This window comes from Macrotis lagotis, chromosome 1 (assembly GCF_037893015.1).
Source record: "Macrotis lagotis isolate mMagLag1 chromosome 1, bilby.v1.9.chrom.fasta, whole genome shotgun sequence".
In the NCBI taxonomy this organism is placed as follows: Eukaryota; Metazoa; Chordata; class Mammalia; order Peramelemorphia; family Peramelidae; genus Macrotis; species Macrotis lagotis.
Genome location: NC_133658.1, coordinates 533136548 through 533160961, shown reverse-complemented (window position 1 = coordinate 533160961; position 24414 = coordinate 533136548). Strand labels below are relative to the sequence as shown.

The following is a 24414-nucleotide window of genomic DNA, read 5'->3' as shown; positions in this document are numbered from 1 at the left end:
TTATGTCTAAATCCTGTATCCATTTTGATCTTATATTGGTATAGGGTGTGAGGCATTGGTCTAATCCTCTACATTTCTATATATGACTAGCAAGATACAGGAGAAAGGGCTAGAAAGAGAAATCCATTTAAAGTAACCTCAGACTATATAAATTACCTGGGAGTCTACCTTCCAAGGCAGACCCAAAAACTTTCTGAAAACAACTACAAAATACTTCTAGAACAAATAAAATCAGATTTAAATAACTGGACAATCATCAATTGAACATGGATAGATAGATCCAACATAATTAAAAATCACAATTCTACCAAAACTAAGCTACTTGTTTAGTGTCCTACCCATCAAAATTGCAAAAGAAATACTTTAATGAGTTATAATAACTTGCAAGTAAATTCATATGGAGAAATTAAAAGTCAAGAATTTCCAGGGATTCAGTGAAAAAAATGCAAAAGAAGAGGTTTTAACCTTATTAGATATGAAATTTTATTATACAGCATCTGTCATCAAAACTATCTGGTACTGGTTAAGAAATAGAGTGGTGTATCAGTGGAATAGACTAAGTGCAATCACAGCCAATGATTATAGTAATCTGCTGTTTGATAAACCCAAAGAGTGAAGCTATTGGGATAAAAACTCTCTCCGACAACAACTGTAGGGAAAATTGGAAATTAGTATGGAAAAAAAATTGGATTAGACCAACACCTATTTTTTTCCAAATAATTTATTTAGATTTTGAACCATTTATTCCTTAAATGTTTGGCAGAATTCACTTGTGAATCAATGTGACCCTGGAGATATTTTCTTAGTGAGTTCAATGTTACATTTTTCCTTTTTCTTTTCTTTATTGAGTTGGACTATTCAATTAAAATTGCTTTAACTTATTTTTTTCTTAGATAAATGGAAATTAATTTATCTCTGAGATACCATCTCACACCTCTCAAGATTGCCCAATATGATCAGAAAAGACAATGATCAATGATGAAAGGGATGTGGAAAATTTGGGACACTAATGTATTATTTGTATAGCTGAAGATTGATCCAGCATTTCTGGAAAGCAATTTGGAATTATGCCCAATGATTAATAAAATTTGCATACATTTTAACCCAGCAATATCTCTACTGTGTCCATACCCTTAAGAGATAGATCATGGAGTAGGGTAAAAACCTCACTTGTACAAAAATATCCATAATAGCTCTTTTTGTGGTGGCAAAGACTTGGAAATCAAAGGGATGTCCATCAATTTGGGAATGGCTAAACAAATTGTGGAATATCTATATTATGGAACATTACTTTTCTATTAGAAATCAAGTGGGGATGGAATTTCAGAGAAGCTGGAAAATACTTGTATGAATCAATAGTGAGAGGGATGATCAGAACCAGAAGCCCATTATACATACTAACAGCAACATGGGGGTGATCAAACATAATGGATCTGCACATTCCATCAGTGCAATAATCATGAAAATTTTAGCTTATTTGAGACAACGTGTACCATCTGCATCCAGAGAAAGAACCATGGAATTTAAAGAAAGCCCATGGATTATTACCTTCAATGTAAAAAAAAAATTGTCTTAGGTAATACATAATTTTCCTATCTCTAATATTTTATTTCTTCCTCAAGGATATGTGTTTCCTCTCATCATATTCAATTTTGATGAATGCATAGCATAGAAACAATATAAGGATTATCAGATTGCCTTATGTGGGGGGGGGTTTGGAAGGGAATGGAGGGGAGGGAGGGTAGGATGGGAAAAAATTTGTAAAATTCCAAACCTTACAAAAAATGCTATGTACAAAGTATATATATATATATATATATATATATATATATATATATATATATATATATATATATATATTTGGTAAAGAAATAAAATATTTATTAAAAAAAAGAAATTCACTCCTAGGGACTGAGCCAAAATTGCAGCAGGACAAGGGCCTCTCCTAGGTGTTCTCTACAAAATATTTCAAAAATCTTAAAATTATAGCTCTAATTTATTGAGAAACAGAACCCACAGAAACACCCAGTGAGGTGATTCTCCAGCCCAAGGTAACCTGTAAAATAGTGGAAAAACTGTTTCACAGGGTTAGAAGGGTGGTTATGCCAAAGTGAAGAAACTTCAGCCTCCCAGGAACAGCCCCAGGCCACCTGGGAGCCATGTTTCCTGGCAGCAAAAGCAGTGTCCTGATCTGCACCCCAGGCAGCACCAAGCACAACTTGGAAGATCAGCAAGGAGACCTCTGCCAGCAGTCACAGCACCCTACAGAGTTCAGCCCTCAGCATGGTTATGACACTCAGCATGGCCATGGCAGCCCAGATCTAGGAAATGGAAGCAAGCCTGTGGAGTCACCCAGCAGGAGCCTCTAGGCAGCTGTGCCATGAGTGCTCAGCCCACCAAAAGTAAGGAAGTGGGGGGATAATTTTGAGGTTTATCCTCTGTCTCTGGAACCAGACCCTGGGGCTCTGACCACATTCAGATCTTGATCACAGTGTAGGACTCCCATATACCAGGGACTACCCCTCCCCAGCCCCATGGTAGAGTGGTGCACTTGTGGTCATTCACAGAGCAGGAGAGTAGCTAAAACGTCACACATTGAGGTCCTTGTCCCAATAAAACTCAAAAGCTCAGGAAGCACCCCAAAACCAGGCACAGGATGGGGAAATGGATAAACATTAAAAAGGAACTGAACCATTGACAATTACTCTGTCTAGGATACCATACAGGATCAAAATACTCAATCTGAAGATGAAAAAGTTCAAGTTTCTACATCTAAAGACTCCAAGAAATATAGAGGATAGCTACGGTCTATGACAGAGTTCAAAAAAGATTTTGAAAATCAAGTAAGGGAGATAGAAGAAAAATTGGGAAAATAAATGAGTGAGATGCAGGAAAAACATGAAAATGAAGTCAAGCAGCTTAGTGAAGGAGATCCAAAAAATGCTGAAGAAAAGAACATGTTAAAAACCAGCTTAGGTCAAATAGATAAAACAGTTCAAAAAGTTGTTGAGGAGAAGACTGCTTTAAAAAGCAGAAATGGTCAGATAGAAAAGAATATAAGAAAAGCTCTCTGAGGAAAACAAATCCTTCAGATGTAGAATGGAGCTAAAGGAAGCTGATGACTTGGTGAGAAATCAAGACACAATAGATCAACCCCAAAAGAAGAAAATATGAAATGTCTCATTGGAAAAACAATTGATCTGGAAAACATATTCAAGAAAGATAATTTTAAAAATTATTGGTATACCTGAAAGTCATGATCAGGAATAGAGCCTTGACCTCATTTTTAAAGAATTCCTACAGGAAAATTGCCATGATATCCTAGAAGCAGAGGGTAAAATAGAAATTGAGAGAATCCATCAATCTCCCTTGGGAAGAGATCCAAAAAAAAGGGGAGAAAAAAAGAAAAGAAAAGAACACCTCAGCAATATTATAACAAAGTTCCAGAACTCCCAAGTCAAAAAGAAAATATTACAAGCAGTCAAAAGGATGCAATTCAAGTAACATGGAACTGCAGTCAGGATCACACAGGTCAACAAAGTACTTAGCAACAACTACAATAAGGGCTCATCTGCTTGGAATATAATGTTCTATAAGGCAAAAGTGCTTGGGATGCAACTGAAAATCAACTATCCAGCAAAACGTTACATCCTCTTCCAGGGGAAAAGAAATACTTTCAATGAACCAGGGGAATTTCAAATTTTCCTGTTGAAATGACCAGATCTGACCACAAAGTTTGACCTTCAAGTACAGGACTCAGGTGAAGCATAAAGAGGGGAGGAGAAGGGTAAATTATGAGGGACTTAATGATGATGAATTGCATGTATTCCTGCATGGAAAAATGATACTGATAATACTACTATTAATACTCATTTAATAGAGCATGTAGAAATGGCTTTTGTAGATGAGGCACAGGAGATAGCTGAATCTAAATATCTAATGTATTGTAAAAATGGAGTCAATGGATAAAAGGGAAATGTATTGGGAGTAAGAGAAAGAAGAGGTGGAATATGCTAAGATATTTCATATAAAAGATATTTTTCATTAAAAAAGTTATTTTCTTCAGTCAGCTTTTGAGTTTGTTTTTCCATTTAACCAATTCTGATTTTTTAAAATGCTTCCTCTGATTTTATTAGTAACAATAAACTAAAATAAAAAAAATCTTCAAACACTCATGGCTCCAGTCCCTCACTTTCCCTACATTCCCTAATTTTTTTCCAGACCCTACTGACAAAAACTTCTGTTTTCACTGAAGACCTACACAGGAGTAAAGGTAAGGAACAGTATAGAAGGTAGTAGTATTATATGAGCATCATGAGTGAGACAGGGGAATTTCATTGACCAGAGATCTATACTGGAGGGAAGTTCACAGAATAAGTCTGACAGAAGGAAGTGCAAGGACAAGGAGGGAAGGACTTAAGCTCAATGATCACTCACAATTTCACACTCAAAATGATTTGGAGAAAGGGAAAATAAGGTCAACCTCAAGATTTTCAAGCTAATGGGAATTTCTCAGATCACCTATTGCTGAAAGATGAAGAAGGGTTTGGAGTGCAACATTAACAGACAAAAATGAAGTCAAAATGTTGTCTTTTTTCAAAACTTTCCAGGGCTCATAAGAATCACAAATAATATTTGAAGGATACAAATTGGGGCACCAGTTTGATTTCCATTACTACTTATTAGAGAAAAGTCAGTCAGTAGGAAAGAAGAGTAAGGGATACAGCCTTGAAATTACAGTATCACCTTCCTCACACCATCTGCTCTAATAGGGGAAAAGGTAGATGATGCAGATCAATGATTGGTAAACCTCTTAGTCCACTACTGATGTGAAATGGTTATATACACTGAGATTTAGTCCATTTAATAATTTGTGAAAGTGATTATCTTTGTTTCAAGCCAGATTAGGGAAGGCTGTAGCTGGAAAGGGACACTGGTGTTAAAAACCAAAATTTTCAATAAAATAATATTATTTTTTTGAAAAAATTTCCTCTACCATTCCTCTGCTCCAAATTAGGCCCCCTCCCACCTATCTTCTCATGCCCCTGGGGGAGGGGAAGGAGAAGGTCAGGCTCAGGTTGCCTGGACAGAATTATTGGGTAGAACCACTGCAGAGAATTCAAGAAAGTACAGGGCAATGAATTTCCAGGATATGTGTACTGGATTTTGATTGGTGGAAGACCTGCACCTTACAATGGACATTCATCTACCCCTTGACGGTAGAAAAAACAAAGATTCTCATAGTGGCAGTGAGAAGTGTCTATAAACAGGATGGTTGGATTTATCTTTTCTAGCATTTTTCTGGACTCCATGTTTGAATAGAGGCTCATTCTTAGGCCACAGGTTTTTCTTAGATGGCTGGTAACTACTGCCCTTTCCAAGGTTTCTCCAACCATTCAGAGGAACATTCCTCCTGGTATGTTCCCCATAGCCTGTTCCCCACTTAGGGTCTGGATCCTCAAAGGCTCAATTGCTATGTAGATATGGTCAGGACTAGGAGCTCCTCTCACTTTGCATCCTACTCAGAAAGGAAGAAGGAGGCTAAGGAATGATGGAATATCTAGTACTCTTAAATTCCAAGGTCTTCAGGGGAAGCCAGAATCAAGTCTACCAAATTTCCCATTGACTATGGGTGGAGGGCACATGAGACTGGGTGGACTGACCTGGTATACACTACCCTCATCTCCGCTCTCCTTGGGATCCAGTGGTCACTGCTACCCCTTTTTGGGCATAATGGCCAGTTAAATGATAGAGATAAGAATCTCAATTCTACTTTAAGGTCATTCTTCTTATTGGATTTCTTTTTTGTTTTTTTTTGTTTTTTTTAGGTTTTTCCAAGGAAAATGGGGTTAAGTGGCTTGCCCAATGCCACAGAGCTAGGTAATTATTAAGTGTCTGGGGCCGGATTTGAACTCAGGTACTCCTGAATCCAGGGCCAGTGTTCAATCCACTGCACCACCTAGCTGCCCCCCTTATTGGGTTTTTGAAGCATTTCTTTCCCATTTGATGTAATCTGGTTTGTTATTTTCTTCAGTATTTTTTGTATCTCACCTAATTACTGACTGAGTTATCATGATTTTACCTCATTAATTTCATTTTTCTTCCCAAATTTTCCTCTATGCTCCTTACTTATCAAAAAGTTTTTCTTGGGGGTGGGGCGGAGGCAAGACAGTGAGAGGAGAGGATGTTCTCTTAGGTGCTCTTTCTCAAAATGCATAAACTAAGGACTCTAACCAAATTTACGAGAGACAGAATCCACAGAGGGATCCAGAGAGGCAGTTCTCCAGTCCAAGGAAACCTGGAAAAGAGCAGAAAGTCTCAGTCTACAGGGTTGGAGGGGTAGCCCTCCAAAGCAAAGAAACTTCAGCCTACCAGAAGCAGTCCAAGGGGGCAGTTTCCTGAGCTACACTCCATGAGCACAGGGCACAATTTGGGGGGATCAGCGGGGGTCCTCTGCCAGAGCTAGCATGTGAAACCAAACCCTCAGGGTACTCAGCAAGCAGCTTGCAGGCAGTAGCCCAGATCCAGTAACTGGAAGCAGCTGGATCCAGAAGGTAATTAAGGGCCCCTAAGGCATTAGTTATGAACTTAAGGAGGGGAGTGGAGAGATAAGGCTGAGGTCTATCCTCTGCCCCTGGAACAGGACTCTGGTCCTCTGACCACATTCAAATCCTGATCACAGTCCAGGTCCCCCATAGAACAGCAGGGCCTCCCACACTTCAGCCCCATGGCAGAGGGGTGCACTTATGGTCATTCAAAGACTAGGAGGGCAGATGGAGCCTCACACATGGACATCCTTGTGGGGGGGGTGCCCCTATAATACTCAAAAGCTCAGGAAACACCGCCCAAACCAGGTACAGGCTAGAGAAATGAGAAAGCAGAGAAAAAAGAGGAACACCATTGAGAAATGCTTTGCCAAATGATCCCAAGAAGGATCAATATACTCAGTCTGAAGATGAGAAAATAGAAGCTCCTGCATCTAAATACTCCAAGAAAAACAGAAATTGGGCTCAGGCTATGACAGAGCTCAAAAAAGACTTTGAAAATCAAGTGAGGGAGATAGAAGAAAAATTGGGAAAAGAAATGAGGGAGATGCAGGAAAAACATGGAAAGGAAATCAGCAGCATAGTCAAGTTGATTCAAAAATATGCCAAAGAAAATAACATGTTAAAAACCAGCAAAGGTCAATTGTATAAAACAGTTCAAAAAATTATTGGGGAGAACAATGCTTTAAAAAGCAGAATTGGCCAGATGGAAAAGAGATAAGAAAGTTCTCTGAGGAAAACAAATCTTTCAGATGTAGAATGGAACTATGGGAGGCTGCTGATTTTATGAGAAATTAGGACACAATACTTCAAAATCAAAAGAATGAGAAATTAGAAGAAAATGTGAAACATCTCATTGAGAAAACAACTAATCTGGAAAACAGATTTAGGAAAGATAATCTGAAAATTATTGGAATACCAGAAAGTCATGATCAGGTAAAGAGCCTTGACATCATTTTCAAAGAATTACTACAGGGAAATTGCCCTGATATCCTAGAAGTAGAAGGCAAAATAGAAACTGAGAGAATCCACTGATCACCCCAAGAAAGAGATCCAAAAATAAACAACCCCCAGGAATATTATAGCGAGGTTCCAGATCTCCCAAGTCAAAGAGAAAATATTATAAGCAGCCAGAAGGACATAATTAAAATATCATGGAGCCACAGTCAGGATCACACAGGACTTACCATCAACTAAATTAAAAGCTCATAGGGCTTGGAATATAATATTCTGGGAGGGAAAAGATCTCAGAATGCAAATGAGAATCAACTACCCAGCAAAACTGAACATCCTCTTCCAGGGAAAAAGATGGAATCTCAATGAACCAGGGGAATTTCAAATGTTCCTGTTGGAGTGGCCAGAGGTGAACAGATGGTTTGATCTTCAAATACAGGACTCACGTGAAGCATAGAGAGTGGAGGAGAAGGGGAAAATATGAGGGACTTAATGATGATGAACTACATGTATTCCTCCATGGAAAAATGATACTGATAATACTCATATGAACCTTCTCATTTAAAAGAGCAGGTAGAAGGAGCTTTTATAGATGAAGCACAGGAGAGAACTAAATTTGAAGATATAATGTGGTGTCAAAATGGAATCAATGGCTGAAAGGGAAATGTAATGGGAGAAAGAAAAAGGAGAGGTGAAATAGGCTTTGATATTTCATATAATAAGATTTTTTATTACAATGAGCTATTACAATGATATGGAAGCGGGGGAAGGCAAGGGGGAATGAGGGAATCTTTGCTCTCATCAGAGGTGGCTAGGAGAGGAAACAGCAAATATACTCAATGGGGTATAGACATCTGGAGTAAGAAAGAGAGAAAAGGGACAGGCGGAAAGGGAGGATGTGAGTAATGGAGGAAAGGATGGACCATGGGGGCAAGCTGTCAGATATAACACATTTTCTTTTTTATTTCTTGCAAGGGGCTGGGATTGGAGGACCTGTCCAAGACCATAGGGCCAGGTGGATTCTGGGTCAGAGGGGTGTTATGTGGGCTCAAAGCCTCGTGGGGGCCAGGGCTGGGGATTTGTGTGCTGTGCCACTCAGCTACCCTAAAGCAGAGACAGAGTGAAAACAGAGGGGAAAATATAGTAGTAGTAGAGAAGTACAAATGGAGGGAGTTGGGATCAGCAATTCAGCAATGGCAACAGTGTAAAAATATGGAAGTAGCTTTTGTGATGGACTTATCATAAAGAATGTGTTCCACCCATTACAAAGTTGGAGGTGTTGGAACACAGACTGAAGCATATTTTTCATTACTATTATTTTGTGGGGCAGTTGCAGGGCGAATGCAACTGGGTGGCTTGCCTGGGGCCGCACAGCTGGGAGATTGTTGGGTGTCTGAGGCCGGATTTGGCCCTGGGTGCTCCTGGCTTGAGGGCTGGTGCTCTGTCCACCACCTGGCCACCATTATTATTATTATTATTATTATTATTATTATTATTATTATTATTATTGTTGTTGTTGTTGTTGTTGTTGTTATTATTATTATTGTTGTTGTTATTATTATTGCTATTTTATTTTATTTTTGTCTTTTTTTTTATTTGTGCAGGGCAATGGGTTTAGGGTGGCTTGCCTGTGGTCACACAGCTGGGTGATTGTTGGATGTCTGGGGCCAGATTGGGGCTCAGGTGTTCTTGGTTCCAGGGCTAGTGCTCCATTCACTTCACCACCTGGTCACTATTATTATTATTATTATTATTATTATTATTATTATTATTATTATTATTATTATTACTATTAGTAGTAGTAGTAGTAGTAGTATTATTTTAATTTAATTTCTAATTTTTTTCTCTCTCCTTCACTTTATTGCTCATGTGGGTCCATTTTTTGGGGGGTATTATATTTACTTATTCAAACAAGAATAATTTAGTAATGTATAAAAAGTCATTTGTACAAAATAAGAATAAATAAATAAAAAAGGAAGGAAACAAAAATATATTTTGGCCTTTTCCATGACCTGGGACCAAGTCATATTTTTGTTGGAGGCTTTGGATGCAGAACCTAGAATTTTTTTTATCTTATATTGAGTGGGAATTTTGATTTTCCATATGACTAAGTAATTTTCCATAGTTGAAATTTTTTTTTCTCATTCCACAATTTCTGTGTTAATTTTCATTGTGTGTTAAATTGGATCTCTGCTTCCATAGTGAATGACACACTACACTGTACCAAGTTTTTGAGTATTTTTTGCAGCTCTTTTCAGAGATAACTCCAGGGACCTGCAAGTTTTTAATTTTTCCAATCTTATCAGAGGCTGTGACTAATCCTCTGACTTGTGCTCTGGCATGTAAGTAACCACAAGCATGCTCCTCTATCCTGAAATTGTAAGGCGAATCCTTGCTCCACTAAAACAGTGAACCCTGCTGTGCTTTTACTCCTTTTTTCTGGCACTGAAACCCCTGATTGTGAGCCAGAACTGAGTTTGGGCAAAGCAACAGAATCCTACCTCAGGGATATTAATGGAACACCCCTGTGGTCTCCTTTTAACCCACTTACTCTATATTGGCTGAACGCTCTGGAAGCACTTGCACAATGGATTCCATGGCTGCCCCTGCTCTACTGGGCTATGCTGCTAAGGATTTCATTGGACTGTGCTCTACTCTCACCCCAGGGAGCAGGATTTTTCTGCTGATCTTCTATCTATTGTCCCTATCAATCCCTGGGTTGTGAAGTCTGGAAGCTGCCACTACTACCATTGATCCAGGCACCCTCCAATCTGTTCCTTCTTGACTGGGTCAGTTTTCTTTGCTGTGGACAGGACAGCATTGAGGGTTCTTTCTAAATGCAGTGCAAAAGACCCTTTCCATGTATCTTCCATGTTCTCATACCTTGGAAAATTTTTTCGCTCAGTCTTTTTGTGGGTCCTGCCACATTAGAATTTGTTTAGAGTCATTATTATAGGTATATGGAGGGGTTTGGGGGAGAATGTCAGTGAGTCCCTGCCTTTATTCTGTCAGGTTGGCTCCAACCCTCATCTCTAACTTTATTTTTTTAGGATTTTCCAAGGCAAATGGGGTTAACTGGCTTATCCCAAGGTAAGCTAGGTAATTATTAAGTGTCTGATCTCGGGTTTGAACTCAGGTACTCCTGACTCCAGGGCCAGTGCTCTGTCCACTGTGCCACCTAGTTGCCCCTATCTCTAATTTTTAAAAAAAAATATATAATATTTATTCTCATTTTGTACAAATAATGATTTTTATAGATAAATAAAATATTTTTGTTTAAGACTAAACAAAATACCCCTCCCCCCCAAAAATAGACTCATTTGAGCAATAAAGTAAAGGGGAGAGAAAAAAATTAAAATTAAAAAAATAATAGTCATAATTGTAGGTATGGCCAGGTAGGACAATGGATGGAGCACCAGTCCTGGAGCCAGGAGCACCTGAGCCCATATCCGGCCCCATACACCCAAAAATCACCCAGCCCTGTGACATGCAAGTCACCGGAACCCCACTGCCCTGCAAAAACCAAAAGCAAGGAAAAAAAGACCCAAAACAAAATAAAATAGTAATAATAGTAGGGGTGGTTAGGTGGTGGACAGAGCATTGGCCCTTGATCCAGGAGCACCCAGGTCCAAATCAGGCATCAGACACCCAATGATTACCCTGCTATTTGGCCCCAGGCAGGCCACCCAGTGCCATTTGCCCTGCAACCCCCCCTCAAAATAATAATAACAAAAAAAGTGCTTCAGTCTTTGTTCCAACACCAAGAACTCTGTGGTGGGTGGATCACATTCTTTATGATAAGTCCATCACAAAAGTTACTTCCATATTTTTCCATCATTGCCATTGTTGATCGCAACTCTCTCCTTTCATATTTCTCCACTCCCTTGTACAATATTTTCTCTCTCTTTTCACTCTGACTCTGCTGTAGCATAGCTGAGTAGTGCAGGACTCCTGGTCCTGGGGCCAAGAGGCCCCAAGACCCCTACTACCACTCATGCCCAGCATCCACCTGGCCCTATGGTCCCAGACAGGTCATCCAATCCCAGCCCCTTGCAAGAAGTAAAAAAGAAAATGTGTTATATCTGACCACTCTCCCCCCTTTGTCCATCCTCTCCTCTATTGCTCACAAACCCCCTTCCCCCTGTCCTGCTTCTCTCCTTCTTACTACAGAAGTCTATACCCCTTTGAGTATATTTGTTGTTTCCTCTCTTAGCCACCTCTGAGGAGAGCAACGATTCCCTCATTCCCCCTTGCCTTCCCCCTTTCCATATCATTGCAATAGGTCATTGTAATAAAGAAAAATCTTATCATATGATATATCTTGGCCTATTCCCTCTCTCCTTTATCTTTCTCCCATTGCATTTCCCTTTTTTCTATTGACTCCAGTTTTACACCATATTTTATCTTCAAATTCATGTTTCTCTTGTGCTTCAACTATAAGAGCTCTTTCTGCCTGCTCTATTAACTGAGAAGGTTCATATGAGTATTATCAGTGTCATTTTTCTATGCAGCAATACATGCAGTTCATCATCATTCAGTCCCTCATATTTTCCCTGTCTCCTCCAATCTCCATACTTCACCTGAGTCCTGTATTTGAAGATCAAACCTTCTGTTCAGCTCTTGCCATTCCAACAGGAATATTTGAAATTCCCCTGGTTCATTGAAAGTCCATCTTTTGCCCTGGAAGAGGACATTCATTTTTGCTGGGTAGTTGATTCTTGGTTGCATTCCAAGCTCTTTTGCCTTCCAGTATATTATATTTCAAACCCTACGAGCTTTTAATGTAGTTGCTGCTAAGTCCTGTGTGATCCTGACTGCAGCTCCATGATATTTGAATTGTGTCCTTCTGGCTGCTTGTAATATTTTCTCTTTTACTTGGGAGTTCTGGAACTTGGCTGTAATATTCCTAGGGGTTGTTTTTTGGGAGATCTCTTTCTCGGGTGGATCGGTGGATTCTCTCCATTTCTATTTTTCTCAGGGCAATTTTCCTGTAGTAATTCTTTGAAAATGATGTCAAGGCTCTTTTCCTGATCATGATTTTCAGGTATTCTAATAATTTTTAAATTATCTTTCCTAAATCTGTTTTCCATATCAGTTGATTTTTCAAAGAGATGTTTCACATTTTCCTCTATTTTTTAATTTTTTTGGTTTTGATGTAATGAGTCCTGATTTCTCATAAATTCATCAATCTCCCTGAGTTCTATTCTTTGTCTGAAAGATTTGGTTTCCTCAGAGAGTGGTCTTATCTCTTTTTCCATATGGCTAATTTTGCTTTTTTATAGCATTCTTCTCCTCATTAACTTTTTGAATTGTTTTATCAATTTGACCTGAGCTAGTTTTTAGCATGCTATTTTCTTCAGTAGTTTTTTGGATTTCCTTGACTAGGCTGCTGACTTCATTTTCATGTTTTTCCTGTATCTCTCTCTCCTTTCTTTTCCCAGTTTTTCTTCTAATTCCCTCATTTGGTTTTCAAAGTCTTTTTTGAGCTCTGTCATAGCCTGAGCCCAATTTCTATTTTTCTTGGAGTCTTTAGATGCAGGAGCTTCTGTTTCCTCATCCTCAGACTGAGAATATTGATCCTTCTTGGGATCCTAGATAATGTATTTCTCAATGGTGTTCCTCATTTTTCTCTGCTTGCTCATTTTCCCAGCCAAAGCCTGTTTTGGGTGTGCTTCCTGAGCTTTTTGGCCACTACCTCATGGGTCTTAGTGTTTGAGGCTCTGTCCTTCCTCCTGGTCTGTGAATGACCATATGCACCTCACTCTGTGACGGGGCTGAGGTGGAGGCGGCCCCTGCTGTTCTAAGGGGGGGCCTGGACCGTGATCAGGTTCTGAATGTGTTTAGAGCCCCAGAGTCCTGTTCCAGGGGCAAGGTACAGAACTTGACAGTCTCTCTTCACTCCCCTCCCTCAGCTCAATGGGCTCATGCCCTGGGTGCTCCTGCTTACTGGCTTTGCCTGCTTATGTTTCCTGGACCTGGAATGCAGTGGCCATGCTGTTTGTTGTATGTCCTGAGGGCTGTGCTTCAGATGCTCACTCTGGCAGAGGTCCTCCTGCTATTCCCCCAATTTGTGCCCGGTGCTCACCAGGGTATAGCTCAGGAAATTCCCCCACTGCTGTGAGCCTCAGCTGCCAGTGCCCTGGGCCTGCCTCCAGAAGGCTGAAGTTCTTTTGCTCTGGCAGGCCACCCCTCCAACCCCAGGGAACAGAGCCTTTCTGCTCTCTTCAGGTTACCTTGAATAGGAGAACTAACTCACTGGGTCCCTCTTTGGGTTCTGTCTCTTAAAAATTTAGTTAAAGTCCTTAGTTTCAAAGATTTATGAAAGAATGCCTAAGACATGATCTGCTCTCCTTGCCATCTTGGCTCCTCCCCCATCTCTGACTTTTAATCCAACATTTTCCCCCCTGCATCATGCTGAACAAAAAGTACAATATAATAAGAAGATCATATTTATTTATGTCTCTGCCTAAATTTATTTGATGGTTCACAGTCTAAGATATCTCTTATAAATCATCTTTCATAGAGATTCAAATATGACTTGATAGAAGTCAACAAGAACTCGGTCAGTGAGAAAGTTTGAGATGGAGAATGCTATTGTTTTTCAATGAATATCTCTTTATTTTCTTTTTGAAACTGTTAGCTACTTTCCAAACTCTGAAATTTGAAGTACAAATAATGTATTCTGACTTTCATATGCAAATTGTGACTATCTAAAAAGCATTTAAAATGATTGAGTGCTAATTTTCAAAGGGCTACTTTTCTCTGTCTTTGAAGTTTATAATTAATCCAAATGTGTTAACAATTTTTAGTCTACAGTCAGGAAGAGAAATATTATAATATTTCCTTATTCCAATACTTAAATTTAACAATTTTCTTGTAAATGTGGTGTACCAACAAAGAGCAAAAGACAGCATACCTCTTGAAAGTTTGCAAATACCCCAAATAAAAGTCACATTTTCTGGTACATGATTTAAAATGTCTCTTCTTTTATATTGATATTTAATCTTAACTTCTAGATCCCAGGAATAATAAAGATTCTGTAGCCATTTGTTCATTTTTCTTTCTTTAGAACTACTCAAAATAGTCTCAACAAATTAAAGCAAAAATATCAACATTTTGCAATTTCTACACTTGTAAGTTTCATATTTTCCTCATACAGAGCACATGGAATTTTGTCATTGCCATTATAAAATATCAAGAATGAGTAATTACTAAAGGAAATTTAAACATTTTCTCCCCTCTACCTCTTGAAAAAAGTTTATACTTTGATATTGAACAAAACTGAATTGTTTATATAGTTTATAAAGTTTGAGTTTACAAAGATTACCATAGGAAAAGTTGAATGCTGTGACATTATATATTTTTATTGTTCTGTATCAAGATGATAAACAAAGCATGGGAGTAAAGGAAAATCACTGTAATTCCTTCAAAAATTTGGAAAAGTTAATTTCACAGAGCTCACCTTTTGGGATAAATAATATCTGTTTGATTAAACAAAACTTTTATGGAAATTGGAAGTTACTATGGTAAAAACTTGGATTATACAATATCTCACACCCTATATAAGATAAGATCAAACTGGGTGAATGATTTGGACATAAAAGACAACACAACATTATAAGCAAGCTAGAAGAACAAGGAATAGTTCACATGTCAGATCTATGTGAAAGGGAAGCAATTTATGACCAAGGAGGAGATGGAGAACATCATTAAAAAGAACCTGGATAATTTTGATTACATTAGATTAAAAAGTTTTGCACAAACAAAATCAGTGTAATTAAAATTAAAATAAATGCATAAATTGCGAAAAACCTTTTACACCTAGGTTTTCTGTAAAAGGACTCATTTCTAAAACATATAGAGAATTTTATCAAATTTATTTTAAAAACAAACTAAAAAGGTTTCCCCAATTTACAAATGGTCAAAGGATATGCAAAGGTACTTTGCAGATGAGGAAATCAAAGCTATCCATAGTCAAATGGAAAATTGCTCTAAATCATTACTTATTAGAGAAATGCAAATTAAAGCCTCTCTGAGATTCCACTTCATACCTCTCAGATTGACCAATATGACCAGAAAGGAAAATGATCATTGTTGGAAATGATATGGGAAATCTGGGACACAAATGCATTGTTAGTGGAGCTGTAAACTCATTGAACCTTTCAGGAGAGCAATTTGGAATTATGCCCAATGGGCAACAAAAATGTTCATTCCCTGGAAAATGTAATTGATATACATAATCTTGTGTGTATGCTTATATCTGAAGGAAATGAGTAGAAAATTCAAATTAATCTCAGAAATTAGAAAAGTATATTTAAATTTAGGAGTCTAACACCTCTTTTTGAATAGATGAAGAAATTAATACCCAAAGCTATTTAAGCAATTAACTTAGTTCACAGAGAAACTAGATTAGGGTGAATAAATTGAAAATTTTAAGCATATTAGGTTTTCCAATTGATTACTTTGAGAATTGCATGCTCCAAAACTAAGAATACTCAAATATTCATGAATCTTTAAAACAATAATTAACTTAATTCTGAGGATTCACATTTCTTTGACTTTTCTGGCAAGTTAAACATCCTGTATTTATCTATTGGAATTATCTCTGTAATTGTTTCTGAAAATGTGACATAATTATTTATTCAAAGAATAATATTGTCATATAAATAACAATATCATACTGTACATATATATGTATATAAACATATGCATATATATGCATAATATATATATATATATATATATATATATATATATATATATATATATATGGAGAGAGAGAGAGAGAGAGAGCTATCTTGATCTCAGATAAAGCAAAAATATACCTAATTAAAATAGAGCAGTAAGGGAAATACATTTTCCTAAAAAGATGTCATAGGAAATGAGATAGTATCAGTACTAAACATATATATCAAGTGGTATAGTATCAAAATTAATTGTTTTGCATTTTTAATTGATTTATTTTTGAAATTTACAATTTTCCCTCTAATCTTGTTTCTCTTCCCCCACCCCACACAAAAGGCAGTCTGATAGTCTTTACATTGTTTCCATGCTAAACACTGATCCAAATTGAATATACTGAGAGAGAAATCATAGCCTAAAGGAAAAAAATAAAGTATAAGAGACAACAAAATTCTATAATAAGATAATTTTTGCCATTAGAGTAATAGTCTTTGGTCTTTGTTCAAACTCCACAATTCTTTCTCTGCATACAAATGGCATTGTCTATCACAAATTGTCTCTGTTGCACTGATGAAATAAGCAAGTCCATTAAGATTGATCATCAACTCCATGTTTCTGGTATACCATGGTATACCATGTTCTTCTGGTTCTGCTCATCTTCCTCAGCATCAGTTCATGCAAATACTTCCAGGCTTCTCTGAATTCCCATTCCTCCAGGGTTCTAATAGAACAATAGTGTTCCATAATGTACTTATAACACAATTTGTTCAGTCATTCCCTAATTGATGGATATTCACTTAATTTCCAAAAATTGCTACCACAAACAGAGCTGCTATGAATAATTTTTACAATTGATTTTTTTACCCTTTTTATGATTTCTTCAGAGTATAGACCCAAGAATGGTATTACTGGTTAAAATGTTTTAAATGGTATGCATATTTTTATTGTCCTTTGGGCTTAATTCCAAATTTCTCTCCTGAAAGGGTAGATGAGTTCACGTTTCCACCAATAGTGCATTAGTGTTCCAGATTTTCCACATCCCTTCCTGTATTGATCATTGTCCTTTCTGTTCCTATTGGCCAGTTTGATAGGTATAAGGTGGTACTTCAGTGAACAAAAATCTCTCATTAGAAACTGAAAAAGTCTGACACAGTACAGCCCCCATTCTTATTAACAATAATATGGAAAAATGGAATAAGTTTAATTTTATGTAAATTGATAAGTAGGATAAATATATAAAACCATCAGCATTATATGTATAATGTAAATAACCTTGAAGATTTCCAAACAAGATCAAGGGTGAAATAATTGTGTCCATTATCACCACTATTATCCAATATTGTATTAGAAATGTTAGTATTAGCCTTAAGAGAAGAAAAATAAATGAAGGATTAAAAAAGTATTGAGGAAACAAAACTTTCACTCTTTGCAGATAATATGACATAATGAGAAAACTCTTAACAATCAACTAAGAAACTAATGAACAACTTTGGCAAAATAGCAATGTATAAAATAAATGAACATAAGTCATAGGTATTATTATTTATTGCTGGCAAAGCACAGCTGCAAGGCAATGAAAGAGAAATTATATTCAAAGCATCTATAGACAACATAAAATACTTGGTAGTCTATCTTCCAAAACAAATGCAGACACTATATGACCAGAATTACAAAATACTTTTTTATACAAATAAAGTCAGATTTAAAAATTCAAAAAAACCCTGCTAATTAAACATGGGCACACTGAGCTAATAATAAAATAAAAATTATAATTCTATTTACATTATATTACTTATTCAGACAAAAGTATATAACCTACCAAAAGATTTATTTTATAGAGTTAACAAAAATAGTAACAAAATTCTTCTGTAAGAAGAAAAGATCAAGAACATCAAGGAAATTAATGAAAAAATGCAAAAGAAGGTAGAATAGATTTACAAGATCAAAAAATATAATTAGTCATCAAAACTGCCTGATTATGTTTAAGAAATAGAGAAGTAGATCAATGAAATAGATTTGGTACAAAAGAAGCAGTAGTAAATTACTGTAGTATTCTATTGTTTGATAAATCCAAATACACTGGCTTCTTGGATAAGTATTCACTATGTAGAAAAAGCAACTGAAAAAACTGGAAAATTATATGGCAAAAAGCTGGCATAGACCAGCATCTCACAATCTGTAACAAGAGAAGTTCAAATGAGATGTAGACATAAAGGGTAATATTATAAGTCAATTAGGAGAACAAGGAATAGTTTATCTATCAGATCTATGGAAAGGGGAGGATTCATATCCGAACAAGAGATAGGCAATTTTATAAATTGCAAAATAGATTATTTCAGGGGTGGCTAGGTGGTGCAGTGGATAAAGCACCAGCCATGGAGTCAGGAGTACCTGGGTTCAAATCTGGTTTCAAACACTTAATAATTACCTGTGTGGCCTTGGGCAAGCCACTTAACTCCATTTGCCTTGCAAAAACCTAAAAAAAATGTTATTTCAACTACATTAAATTAAAAAAAATATTTTTGTATAAACAAAACCAGCAGCCTAGATTTAAGGGAATTCAAAAAGTTATGAAACAACTAGTAATTTAGATAAAGATCTCATACCTAAAATATATATATAGAGAGAGAGAACTGAGTCAAATTTATAAGAATACAAGTCATTCTCCAATTGACAAATGTCAAAGAACCCAATGAGGAAGTTTTTACATGAAGAAATTAAAATTATCTGTCATCATATGAAAAAAATGCTCCAAAGCAATATTGATTAGAGATATGCAGTTAGAACAACTCTGAGGGTCTAAGTCACATTTATCAGATTGTTTGAAATGACAAAAAAGATAAAAGATCAGTATAAATGAGTATATGGGAAAAGTTGGACACTAGTGCATTGTTGATGGACTTGTGAACTTATCTAATCATTCTGGAGAGCAATTTAGAATTACTCCCAAAGAGCAGTAAAACTGGCCATAAACTTTGAAACAACAAAACCACTGCTAAGTCATATCCTAAAGAGATCATTAAAAAGGCAGGAAAAGACTCACATTTATAAATTTATTTATAGTAACTCTTTTTGTAGGAGCAAACAATAGTAAATTGATGGGATGCACATTAATTGGTGAATGGTTGAACAAGTTACAAATATGAATGTGATGCAGCACAACAGTTCTAAAAGAAACCATGAGAAGTAGGAGTTTAGAAGAGCCTGGAAAGACACATGAACTAATGCTCAATGAAATAAGCAGAACCGGAAGAAAATTGTACACATGAATAGTAACATTGTAAATGATCAGCTATGATGAATTCAGCTCCCTTTAACAGCTTAATGATCCAGGACAATCCTGAGAGATCTATTCTGGAAAATATTCTTTCAACTGAACTCTTCCAATATTTACTTTAAAACAATTTTTGCTAGAGGCTCAAATAAAAGGTTGGAATGGAAGAGCCTACAAAATGTCAGTTCAAGAAACTGTGGAAGGTAAGAAAGAGAAGTCTATGAGATGAGGCAACAGCTGGCTTGGAGACCTTATAAATGAATTGCCAGTGATGGGATGAGAGGGTAGTAGCAGCAGCAGCACCAGCTTTGGGATTCTCAAGTCAGAGATAGTAAGGGGACTTGGCAACTGGTCAAGGGATGACACATACAAGAAAGCAGTGATCAAATGCAAAGCAGTCTTTATAAGAGAAACTGGATACAAAGAGAAAGAGTACAGAAGAGAAAGAATGGAAGGTAATTTATAGTTATCATAATGTGAATGTGAACAGGATTAAAAAATCATAAACTTGAAGCAGTAGAATGCATTATAAATGAAAATGCAGTATTAAAAATTATTGTTTATAAGAAAGATGCTTGAAAATGACACCTGAAGAGGTAAAATAAATGCCTGAAGGAGAATACATTGTTTCTTCTTTGACAAAAGAAAAGCAAAAAAAAGTACTACTTGAAAGGAATGGTTTAAAAATATATACATCAAATCATATAGTATGCAAAGTATTTTTAGGGTTTTGCAAGGCAAGTGGGGTTAAGGGTCCTGCCCAATGCCACACAGCTAGGTAATTATTAAGTGTCTGAGGCCAAATTTGAACTCAGGTACTCCTGACTCCAGGGCCAGTTCTCTATCCACTGCGTGATCCTAGTCACCCCATTATCCAAATTCTTAAAAGAAACACTAATGAATTATAGGAGGACATAGAAAAAATATGCTAGTGATGAAAACCAATTTTCCCGTTTCAAGCAGTAGATAAAATTAACCACACAATCTAATCAAATGATAACACTTGTCATAAAAATAAGGGCAAATCATAAAAACTGTAAAATTAACCATTGCTCATGGGTAGGTTAACAACCTAATTATCAAACCACCAAACAAAAAACAAAATAAAAAAATCCTGGAAGAGAGGAGGAAAAATTAGGGTACTGATGCATTTCGTTCGACTTGGGAACTTGCCCAACCATTTTGGAGAAAAATTTGGAGCTATGACCAAATACCTGTAAAGTGCTGCACACTCTTTGAGCCAGTAATATTGTACTGCATGCTAAATAAATCAAAGAAAAAGGCAGAAAGACCTATCTCTGTAAAAATATTTACCACAGTTTTTTTAAGTGTTAAATATTCAGATATTGAAAGGATGTCATTAAAAGGGAAATGAGGACTCTTTGGTGAAGATACCATTGCTGCAGCCCCTAGCTCCCTTCTTCCTGACTCACTACTGTTCACTTACAATGAGGAATAACCCAGTCAGGAAGACATTACATTGTCATGGCATTCCGACACAGACAAGACACTCCTGGAACCAGAAGAGGCCATTTGAAGGAGTCAAATCAGCATTATCAGCTGCAATGTGAAGTCACTTAAGGAAGTGAGTGCTGATCTAATTAGAAGAGCCAAAGAAAAGAACCTGAATGTGAAGGGACCTATTCGAATTTCCAAGAAGACACTTTGTATCACAAGAGAAACTCCTTGTGGTGAAAGTTCAAAGGCCTGAAATTGGTTCCAGAAGAGAATTCACAAACATCTTTTAGATGTACACAATCCTCCTGAAATTATTAACAGATCACTTCTATCAGCATTGAACTAGGTGTGGAAGTTGAAGTCACCATTGCAGATGCCTAATCAGTCATCTCTTTTAACAAGTTTATTGCAACTATTGAAAAGGGGGGGGGGATGATGAACAAGATTGTTCCCAATAAATCTGGAAAGATCTGTGAGTTCATGTAAAATGAAGTGAATACAGCAGGAACATCATATACAATAACAGCACTATTGCAATTATAATAAACTGTGAAAGATCAATCTATTCTGAACAAGACTGTGATTAAAATCAATTTTATGATAGCAAATGTTACCTATACATTGCAGTAGCTAGGATGAATCATTAATATAAATCACTTCATAATCATTTTACTTTTTTGATTTTCTTTTACTGTTTGTGTTTTCCTTGACCACATGGCTACTATTGAAATATATTTTCTGTGACTATATGCATAACAGATTGAAAATTGCTTGCCTTCTCAAGGAAATAGTATTTGCAGAAGAAAAAGGAGAATTTAGAACTCAAAGCTAAAAAAAGTAAAATTTATATCTAATTGAGAAATAGTTTAAAATACACCTTTCTCTCTCTCTCTCTCTCTCTCTCTCTCTCTGTGTGTGTGTGTGTGTGTGTGTGTGTGTGTGTGTGTTTGAATATAGAATCATGGAGAGAGAGAAACAAACACAAGGACAGATAGAAAGATAGAGAGAACAAGACAGACAGAGAAATCTGCCATATTAGTGAAATGAATCAGGATTAATATCACAGTCATTTGCTAGAATGCTTTTTTTATCCCTGTTATTTTTTTAAATACAAGATATGGAGCGTAAATTTTAAATTGAAAATTAAATCTTGCACCATTTGATATAATTTCACTCTCAACATCTTGGAAGCTTATGTGATTTCTACTTTCAGGCTGAATTATGTTTTAGACTCTTTGAAGGCAATATCTGAAACTAACCTACATTTCTCTTCTAATAGATAGTAGATGATAGATATTTTATATTCATTTGCCAAGTTTTAGCAATTACTATACATTGAGCAGCTTCAATGTACTATAAAGTACTTAAAGCATTGCAATTTCATTCCATCCTTAAAAAAATAAAATATCAGTACACAAACCTGTAGGAAAACTGACCTTTCAAAAACCTCTTTCTTTTAAAAGAATAATTTTTTTGTAAATAATTAACTCTTGGGGGCAGCTAGGTGGAGCCACGCATATCATCTCTCTCTCTCTCTCTCTCTCTCTCTGTATGTATGTATGTATATATATATATATATATATATATATATATATATATATATATATATATATACATATATATATATATATGTATATATATATATTTATATATATATATGCTGGCGGCCCTGGAGTCAGGAGGACCTGAGTCAAAATACAGCCTCAGAAACTTAATAATTGCCCATGTGACCTTGGGCAAGTCACTTAACTCCATTGCCTTACAAAAAACTTTTTGGGGAGTTAAGATTGGAATTGTCTATTTAAGTCATTCCTTTCAGTATTTAGTCATCTATTAAGTGCCTAAAAAGCTAAAAATTATCACATGCAAATAAACATTTGATAAACCTTCTTTAATAATTGGAAAAATGAAAAGTATATTTAATATTAGCATTATATAATCACTCTAAATTAGGTTATCCAACATGATTCTATAATACTTGCTTTGCAAAATTAATACATATTTTAAAAAATAACAAATTCCCAAATCTATAAATTAAAATCATATGCCTAGCCTTTCCAAATTGCATATTCTCATGTTTTACAGATGGAAGAAAAGCAAATGTAATGTCCTTTTCCTATGAATGGAAATAAAAATGTTATTCTGTAAAATATGCTTGTTGATTGTATCCTCCCCCACCCTGATCTTTTAATCACATAAATCAAGTTATGTCAGTGAGTATGCATTTCTATTTTCTAAGGGGCTGAGGGGCAGGTGTGGGGAGGAGAGGAAGAGTGAGAGAGGAAGAGAGAGACAAAGTATGAATTGCATTCAAAGTCACATAGCTGATCTATTTCTACCAGGACTTTGATGGTTCAGTGAGCAATTAACATTAAACACATTTATAAAAGAAAAATTAGTAACCCCCCACAGCAAAACTAATGAGAAAAGTAGATTGGGGTAATTACTACCAAGGCTTCTATGGTTTTAGCAATACATACCATCAAAAAGTCCTCTGTGTTAGGAAAGTTATGCACACTATTAGGTGCAGATTTTGCAAGTCGTATTCATGTCACCCTTAACTGTAAGTCTCTGTAATTGTTTTTCAACTACATATATATATATATATATATATATATATATATATATTTGAAAATTTGACAATAAGTAGAAATAGATGCATTGATAGTCAGTAGTTATAAACTAGGATAATTCTAAAGAAAATGGAAAAAAAAATTTAAATGGAAGGAAATGATTTGTCCACACAATTTATTTTTATTTTAATATTATTTTTTCAATTATATGTAAATGAAGCTTTATGTATTTATTTATGTGATATTTTTGAGTTCCACACTTTTTCTCTTTCTCTCCCTTTCCTCTCTCTCCCTATGAAAGTAGGCAATCTGATATAGGTTATACATCTGACATTTTGTTAAACATATATACGTATATGGAAATATGTTGTGAATGATGAATTAGCAAAAAATGGTAAAAAAAAAACTTTGAGAAAAAATATACAATTATTTTTCTTAAACTGAAACTGGTATGCTTTGATCTGCATTCAGGTTCCCTGATCCTTTTTCTGGATGTAGATGGTATTTTGACTCACAAGTCTTAGACTGTTTTTAATCACTGTATTTTTGAGAAATACTTAGTCTCATATGAGACTCTTCTTTGACTATTCTAATTCATTAAATTTATTTTTCTTTCATTGCTCAAGCTAACATTTCTAGTAAATTGTTAAATAATAGTGGTGATAAGAGTTATCCTTATTTCAACTGTGATCTTAATGGGAAGACTTTTAGTTTATCCCCTGTATATAATATTTACTTTTACTTTTAGATAGATATTGCTTCTCATTTCAAAGAAAATTCCATTAATTTCTATGATCTCTACTGTTTTTTTAATAAGAATGGGTGATGTATTTTGTCAAAAAACTTGCTCAGCTACTATTGAAAATAATCATAGAGATTTTTATTAGCTTTGTTATTGATATGGTAAATTATTTGATAACTTACCTAA

At 35.9% G+C, this 24414-nt stretch overlaps 2 pseudogenes; one reads left to right on the top strand and one right to left on the bottom strand.

Annotated features, from left to right (window-relative positions):
• Positions 1-5189: 5189 nt before the first annotated feature.
• On the bottom strand, positions 5190-5735 carry LOC141521001 (proline-rich protein 3-like; annotated as a pseudogene).
• A 13881-nt stretch (positions 5736-19616) lies between these two features.
• Positions 19617-21294, top strand: LOC141505213 (small ribosomal subunit protein uS10-like; annotated as a pseudogene).
• Positions 21295-24414: the final 3120 nt, after the last annotated feature.